Source organism: Aulonocara sp. 'chitande type north' Nkhata Bay, linkage group LG8 (genome assembly GCF_057382095.1).
Source record: "Aulonocara sp. 'chitande type north' Nkhata Bay isolate Kocher_YH1m ecotype deep benthic linkage group LG8, A_spYH_male_GT1.1, whole genome shotgun sequence".
In the NCBI taxonomy this organism is placed as follows: Eukaryota; Metazoa; Chordata; class Actinopteri; order Cichliformes; family Cichlidae; genus Aulonocara; species Aulonocara sp. 'chitande type north' Nkhata Bay.
This window is the reverse complement of record NC_141351.1, coordinates 27,423,063-27,432,282: the sequence shown is the minus strand read 5'-3', so window position 1 is coordinate 27,432,282 and position 9,220 is coordinate 27,423,063. Positions and strand designations below refer to the sequence as shown.

General features: G+C 39.8%; 1 pseudogene; it reads left to right on the top strand.

Annotated features, from left to right (window-relative positions):
• Positions 1-834: 834 nt before the first annotated feature.
• Positions 835-1,510, top strand: LOC147324167 (stonustoxin subunit beta-like; annotated as a pseudogene).
• The last annotated feature ends 7,710 nt before the right edge of the window (positions 1,511-9,220 follow it).

Genomic DNA, 9,220 nt, shown 5'->3' with positions numbered 1-9,220 from the left:
CAATCATACAGAGAAAACCCCAGCAGTCAGATGATTCCCTATAAGCAAGCACTTGACAACAGTGGGAGGTTAAAGCTCCCTTTTAACAGGAAGAAGCCTCCAACACAACCAGGCTCAGGGAGAAGCAGCCATCTGCTGTTACCCAGGACAAAAGGTACAATGTAGAAGGTAGTCATACACAGTGAGGATGGCACACTATTCATACAATACAATACAATTTTATTTATATAGCACATTTAAACACCAGAGGTATGCCCAAGTGCTTCACAGAACCAAATAAGAGCAATAACAATTCATGAGATAATCAACCTCTGTGTGAGTAGCGTCTAAGTAGCTGCACTGTGTTGGTGCACGACTATGAAGGAAACAGCAGTAAAGGATTTATATCCTTAAACTTAGCTACATCACTTTGAGAAGAAATCCCGCATGAAATTAATTCCCCACTATTTTGTAACCAGTGTTGTAAATAGAAATGTTCTTAAGAAATAATCAGACAAAAGTAGGTTTTCTGGGAATTCTGTTAAATGTTCAGTTTATGCCATATGAAAGAACAAGATCCAGAGTGTGATTAAAATCATCGGTGGGCTCTTTTACATTTTGAGAGAAGCCAATGGCATCTAATAATAGATTAAATCCAGTGTTGAGATTGTTATTTTCAGCAACTAAATGGATGTTAAAATCAACCACTACAATGAAATGAGCACCAAATCAGTTAAAAAGTCTGAGAAACTCTGAGACGTAGGTGTATGACACATTACAACAACTAAAACAATTGTTTGAGCTTTAATTGTATACCTCAGACTGTTAAATGAATTAAAACTCCTCCTCCTCGGCATGCGCTTTGAGGATTTGCATAGTTAGTATGACCCAGGGGTGTTAATTCGTTTAGACTAAGGTATTCATCCTGCTGTAACTTAGAAGAGATCTGCAATGGACAGACAGAGGTGTCAGTGATACTATCGTGAATTGCGAATTGTGATTCAGCCTCATTCTCTCCTTCAGATGCCCGTGATCTCACCCTGGATCCAAACACAGCAAAGAACCAACTCATATTGTCTGAAGGAAACAAGAAGGCAACACGAGGAGAGATGCAGTCATATCCCGACCTTCCTGAGAGGTTCCTCGGGTTTTGTGCAGAGAGGCTCTAACTGGGTGTTGTTACTGGGAGGTAGAGGGGAGTACCAGCTCTGGCATGGTTGATGTAGGTGTTAGCTACAAGTGCCTTGGGAGGAAAGGAAGTGGTGCAACATGCATGCTTGGATGTAATGATTTGTCTTGGAGTCTTCACTGTTTACACCTTCCTTTGAGACTGCCTCTGACTTTCTGTGCAAAACATAATATGATGACCATTGAATACCCTGGTCCTACTGGTTGCCCAAAACTGGGAGTGTTTCTTGATTGGCCTGCAGGTACTCTTTCCTACTATAAAGTCTCATCTCACAAACTGAGTCACACCTTCAGAACCAAATTCTCTGAGTCTGTTTATCCAGGCTTCATCTTTGAGGCCTGATAAACGATTACTTGTCCCTGTGTCTGTGAAGCTGGTGGCTGTAGCTCAGGTGGCAGAGCAGGTCGGCCACTAATCAGAAGGTCGGTGGTTCGATCCCAGGCTGCACCCTGGCTGCATGCCAAATATCCTTGGGCAAGATACTAACCCCGTGTTTGCCTACTGGTGGTGGTCAGAGGGCCCGGTGGCGCCTGTGTCCGGCAGCCTCGCCTCTGTCAGTGCGCCCCAGGGCAGCTGTGGCTACAATGTAGCTTGCTATCGCCAGTGTGTGAATGTGTGTGTGAATGGGTGAATGACTGAATGTAGTGTAAAGCGCTTTGGGGTCCTATGGACTAGAAAAGCGCTGTACAAATGCAGGCCATTTACATGACTCAACTTAAGTTCATTTGATGTCCAAGTATGTGAGTCAGAGAGGGTTAAAGGGAATTTCTGTCATTTTCAGTTTACACAGTGTGTAATACCTTTATCCCTCTTTTCAACATTCATACTTTCATTGATCCTGCAATTTTATATATATATATATATATATATATATATATTTATTTATTTATTTTTTACATTCACTCCCGCACTCACACCTATGGGCAATTTGGATTAATCAATTAACCTATCTGTGATTTGTACAGCCCAGTGCGTGCTCCTAACCCAGGGGAAACAAATTCTGTTGGGGAGACCTACCTCGGCACTAGGGCTGGGTCTCCTCACTGATTTATAAAATCGACTGGATTCCGATTCGATTCAGTTTTGCCTCAGACAGTCTGAAATATTAAGATTATGATCATTTATTAGTACTGACACTTGTGAGACTTTATCAGAGGTGTGAGCAACAGAGGGCTTTGTGTCAAAGTAACTGAGGATAAAACACAGAAAAACATAAAGGAGATTTTCCTGGCCTGGCTTTTTATAACAGATAACGTTAAAAATATTCTGCAGTAGTTCAAAAACTGAAGAAAACCATGAATCAACATCTGAACATTATGCTGCTGAAGTGAAGCAAGCTTACAGTTACAGAGGCTTTATTAGAGACACAGCTAAGAGTTTTGTAACTTGGCATCATTTTAAAAAGTTTACATTTCTTTGGTATTGAACAGCAGAAAAGCAGCTTTATTGTCAGAAGTCATTTTTGAGAAAATTGATTTATTTTGAATTTTGGTTCAGTGGTGGTGACTTCCTGTTTTATTTTGACAGTCCCTCATCATGTGTGTAATGTTTAGTTTTGTTTCCCCTGTCTCGTCAGTTAGCTTCTGCCAAGGTGTGTTTCCAGGTGAGTAAGTAAAGTTTACTTATTAAGCGCAGACAGGCAATCACAAAGCGCTGTACACAAAGGTTAAAATAAACTCAATACACAGTTAAGTAACAAAACAGACAATATCCATTTCTTCCATTTCTGAATGATGGCTTGAACAGTGCTCCGTGGGATGTTCAAGGCTTGGGAAATTGTAGCCTAAGCCTGCTTTAAATTTCTCAATAACTTTATCCCTGACCTGTCTGGTGTGTTCTTTGGACTTCATGGTGTTGTTGCTCCCAATATTCTCTTAGACAACCTCTGAGGCCGTCACAGAGCAGCTGTATTTGTACTGACATTAGATTACACACAGGTGCACTCTGTTTAGTCATTAGCACTCATCAGGCAACGTCTATGTGCAACTGACTGCACTCAGACCAAAGGGGGCTGAATAATTACGCACACCCCACTTTTCAGTTATTTATTTGTTAAAATGTTTGGAATCATGTATGATTCTCGTTCCACTTCTCACGTGTGCACCACTTTGTGTTGGTCTTTCACCTGGAAGTCCAATAAAGCTGATTCATGTATGTGGCTGTAATGTGACAAAATGTGGGAAAGTTCAAGGGGGCCAGCCACTGTACCTGCCAAAAACTTCAACCTGTTGAGTACGATTTTATGGTCAATGGTGTCGAAGGCAGCGCTGAGATCAAGCAAAATGATCACAGAACAATTTCCTGCATCAGAAGACGTTAATAGATTATTATAGACCCTTATGAGAGCGGTCTCAGTGGAGTCCTGCTTTTTAAAGCCATATTGAAAAGGGTCAAAAATCTGTAATCTGCATAGTAAGGACCTGAACTGATTTTCTACAATTTTTTGACACCCCCCTTTATAATTGTTCAGAGCTACAAGACCTACACCAGACCTACCCAACACCACCTCATCAGCTCTGTTCCTTCAAGTATATGTCCATTGAAGTCTGTGTCAGTCACCACTCTCTCCCGCCTGAGGACTGTCTCTACCACTTCATCCAAGTTACTTCATAATTCCTCCCAGTTTCTTTTGGCACCTTGTTCACAAACAGCACTGGAGGCAGTCGTTGATAATCCAGGCCCCGACCACGCCAGTATGGAGATCTCATTTGTGCTGATCTGCATGTTTACACTGGACGCCCTTTCTGACCCAATCCCAATCCTCATTTATCGAGGCTTGGGACTAGGACTACACTAGGACTACACTATCTTGTGGCTGGGTTAAATAAGTAATCAGGTGTGATCAATTAATATTTTAACATGTGAAGAGAATGGAATATACTTACTTTTGTAATCTAGTAATGCAACTGTGATTACATTAAACATGTTACTATCCAGTTCTGTGCTCATTAGATTCGAATTCAGTTTGTTTTTACTTTCAGCTTAGCCCCTTTTCCATTAGCACTTACACCGATTGACTCGTCATAGCACGATGATATACCTGCCGTGGCTTTTAATCAGACTCGGGGACCATGGCTTTGTTTTTTCTAGTGATTTCCCACGATTTTGATTTCCATGAACGAGGCACTCTCATGACTCATCATTGACGCCACTGACCAGCCAATCTCGGAACATTTGGAGCGATCACTTGGATTGCTGGTACCAGGTACTATGACCTAATGGAAAACCTTGTAACTGTTGCAAGATGATTTGAGTAGGTACTAATGGACTTGTATGTCACTGAGTCACACCAGTGGGAATGAGAATGGCCTGGAAAACAAACCTCTGTAAGACTGCTCTGCAGTTTTAATTCATTGTCACCAGTGTTTATGACCTACATTTCTTGGTGTAATAACAGTCAGATTGAACGTTTGTACTTGAAAATAATCTTGTAGCTCTGAACAATTTTTTTATGATGACAAGGTGTCTTAACCACAATATACTTTCATGTTGGATTGAAATTATACAAACTGCTTTCATATTTGGTTAAACTGCCTACGTGGAATTGCCAGAAGAAACTCCAGAAAATCAAGGAAACACAATCCAGGCAATTTTACAAACATGAATCCTTTCCCTATTTGCCACAGATGAATGAGCTCCATCAGTCAAGCACAACACTGCATTTATTATTTAAGTATAGTTGTTGACAAAAGTTATGTAAAGCACGTTTTAAAATGATAACTTTCAGAGTTTCTGTTTTGTCTGTTTAGCCAGTGCCTTATAAAACAACATTAATTAATGTGGTTTAGGACTGAAGAAGCTTCTTGGATGAGAGGTGAAACGTCTTCAAGAAACTCAACGAAGTCCAGTCGTTTATCTTGCAAAGCTCCTTAGACAACATTGGTTAATATACAAAAATTAGACATCAGTTAAAACATTAACTGAAACATTTAAAGGTTATCTTTGATATTTAGAGTTCATATTTAATGTGGCTATAAAAAAGGCTTATAAAAATGGTAGAGGGGATCGCAAATTCAAAAAAGTCTATTCTGAAGTCTATTCTAAGGTACACGTTTGGACAGAACCAACTGCTGACATGACTGAGTTTTTCACAACATGAACCACGATTTTTAGGTTCCCAGTTCCTTTCAGGTTTTAAATCATATGTACTGCACGTCCTGCATCTTTTTGCCCAAGTTTATAGATCCGTGTTACATGTTGAGTAGGGTTAGGGTTACTCTGTTGTCTTACTTCCTCTTTTAGTTGGTAAAATGACCAACTGTCAGCTGACTGCAGCAAAATCTAGAACCGCATACCATGATGTTAGAGGAATGAGAGCAACACGAAACTGTGGTGACTTTGAGTAAAACAGTAAAATGAACAGAGCTAATCACAGAATTCAGTTTGTTTATACATGGTGTGCTGTAGTTACGAATTCAATCTAATGTTGTTTACACTGAGGACTCAAGCACAGGACACAATGGAAAAGAATGGTGAGATTACACAACTAGATACTTCAACCACTCTTAACCTAAGATTAGCTGTTCATAACACTTCCTACGTTGGAATAGACGTCAGCACGAACTATCGCATGTACGCCATTACCTGCCAGAAACCGGAAGTAACGCCATTTTCACAGAAAATGTATTTTTTTAGGGACTTATAAGCCTTTACTGGCGTTTTTAAAAGTCATGTTTGACTTTAGGCTTTTCTGTACAGATTCTGAGATGCTTAGAACTCAAATCGCACTGCTGGAAATAGTTTATTTTGATCCACATGCTGTTTTTGTTTTTTGTTTTTTTTGCAAATTTGCGTTATAATATTTATTTTTGTTTTTCCTGAAGTATATAAAAATTGGTGTGTCTCAAAAATAAAACTATGAAGATACTCAAAATAAATTTCCTGTGGTGGGAAACTATTTTGTATATACAGTTATAAGGGGTTAAACCTCTTAAATTCCTCTAACTCGAAGTATATGTATAAAAAACTACAACAATTTTCTTTTCTTTTTTTTGTAGTTTATTGCACTTTTTTTGCAATTCATATAGTTACTATGGACTTAATGCATACGTATTATTAAAATTTGGGCTATAACAGTTGTATTGATGGATAGCAACTTGAACTGCTCCCAAAAATGGCACTAAAGTATGTAAAAGTAGAAAGATAAGTCAGGATTCAGCCACCACTGAATCAGTGGTAGCTGATAATTGAAAGAGGACTCAAATGTTTAAAGGCCAGTAGTCTGTTTGTCTGTTATCTGAGGATGGTAGCTATACAACAGACTCACTTCAGCTCCTAAAGCATATCAGAAAGCTTTCCATATGTGGTTTGCTGTATGACAAGCTTGGCTGTTCCTAGAGACTGGACTGGTGTTGAGGAATCAAAGCACTTTCTCATGTCTCATTCATCGAATCAAACACACATTTATACAGCACTTTAAGCCATGCTAAGCGATTTCTAACATCCAGACTTCAATGGATGCATTAAGGGAAACTCGGGGCACAGTTTGGCATGCAGTATGGAGGAGCCAAGCATCAATTGACCAGCCTTAACCTCCTAGGACCTGGCATCCACATATGTGGACATCACATTTTGGGTTATTTAGACCAAAATACTCAATTTTGCTTTACAAGGGCCTGATATCCACTTACAAGGACATTATACTGCTACTGTTCTATCTAAATTTAAACAAATATCCTCATATGTGGAGCTCATTTTTCTTAGAAATAAAAATTAGGTAAAAAAAAAAAAAGGTAATTCTTTGTTTTTACATTCTTCAGGTCCCAATCAGCCCAAATATCAAGGAGATATAAAAATTGCATGCAGTGGAAGAGTTCGGGACTTAGGAGGTTAAGATTGAGTGACTACTCACTCTACTACTCTTCCATTTAAAGCACAAACAGTAATTGGTAACATTGGTGGGAAAACGTGCACTTGCATCAACCATACTTTAAACTTTTTTCTTACTTTTTTGTCTTTTACTTAGTATTGTAGAGTGTTAGTTTGTTTAAATAGTTTTCGCTCAAAGATCCGAGTTGAGAGAGTTTTTGTTCTCATCATATACCGTATTTTTTGGACCATAAGGAGCACCGGATTACAAGGCGTATTATGCCAAACAAAACAGTCAGATAAGTCAAACTTTACTCAACTCATTCTTCTTGCTTCCTCCACTTCTGTACCATTGATTCATTAATGTTGAAAGCGTCTTGTAGCTGCTCTATTCCCATGTTGTTGCAGTATATGAATGACTAAGTTTGGTCCGTTTACAGCATCCTGCCATGCAATTGCATTTGACTCTAACCATCAGGAACCCTCACGTTAACTTTTATCGAGTGGAAAAAAGTTAGCGTTCATCCTCCAGCTTCACTGTGTTTATGCTATGCTAACATAACCCAACTACAGTAACCCTACAAACATCATTGCTGTTTAATTTTCTGTCTTCGTTTATGTTGGAAGTGATTGCAGAGCTGTACGTTTTAATTTTTTCAGAAATCTCTCAGTCAGAACATGCTATATTATATATGTATATATATATATATATATGGTATATTATCTTTAGGTAGAAACTAGCGAGCTAACTTCCCGCTTACTTGTAACTCCCTTAAATGTAATAAACTGTGTTTTCATGGATGCCTGGATGTTACTTAATTAACTTAATTGTTACACCTGGTAAAGCAGCATTGCTGATCACTTTTTTAGTGTGACAAGTCAACCTGAAAAATCATCTGAAACTGTGAGCTGGCCAAAAAACCTCTCAAACTCTTTGAGAAAACAAGCATGGGTTACGGCTTAATTTTTTGCCAGAACTGCCAGCCCAATTTAAAGTAAATTTTCTCAGCAAACTCACTACTTTAACAAAGCTAGAGTACTCTGAAGCGTAGTATTAAGAGAGCCCACCAAAAATTAAACCATACTATACAGGGAGTGCAGAATTATTAGGCAAATGAGTATTTTGTCCACATCATCCTCTTCATGCATGTTGTCTTACTCCAAGCTGTATAGGCTCGAAAGCCTACTACCAATTAAGCATATTAGGTGATGTGCATCTCTGTAATGAGAAGGGGTGTGGTCTAATGACATCAACACCCTATATCAGGTGTCCATAATTATTAGGCAACATCCTTCCTTTGGCAAACCGGGTCAAAAGAAGGACTCGACAGGCTCAGAAAAGTCAAAAATAGTGAGATATCTTGCAGAGGGATGCAGCAGTCTCAAAATTGCAAAGCTTCTGAAGCGTGATCATCGAACAATCAAGCGTTTCATTCAAAATAGTCAACAGGGTCGCAAGAAGTGTGTGGAAAAACCAAGGCGCAAAATAACTGCCCATGAACTGAGAAAAGTCAAGCGTGCAGCTGCCAAGATGCCACTTGCCACCAGTTTGGCCATATTTCAGAGCTGCAACATCACTGGAGTGCCCAAAAGCACAAGGTGTGCAATACCCAGAGACATGGCCAAGGTAAGAAAGGCTGAAAGACGACCACCACTGAACAAGACACACAAGCTGCCCTAAGGGCAGAGAGCTCCAGTCCCACTCAGACGCCAGCAAGGTGGAGGTGGAGTACTGGTTTGGGCTGGTATCATCAAAGATGAGCTTGTGGGGCCTTTTCAGGTTGAGGATGGAGTCAAGCTCAACTCCCAGTCCTACTGCCAGTTTCTGGAAGACACCTTCTTCAAGCAGTGGTACAGGAAGAAGTCAGCATCCTTCAAGAAAAACATGATTTTCATGCAGGACAATGCTCCATCACACGCGTCCAAGTACTCCACAGCGTGGCTGCAAGAAAGGGTCTAAAAGAAGAAAAACTAATGACATGGCCTCCTTGTTCACCTGATCTGAACCCCATTGAGAACCTGTGGTCCATCATCAAATGTGAGATTTACAAGGAGGGAAAACAGTACACCTCTCTGAACAGTGTCTGGGAGGCTGTGGTTGCTGCTGCACGCAATGTTGATGGTGAACAGATCAAAACACTGACAGAATCCATGGATGGCAGGCTTTTGAGTGTCCTTGCAAAGAAAGGTGGCTATATTGGTTGCTGATTTGTTTTTGTTTTGTTTTTGAATGTCAGAAATGTA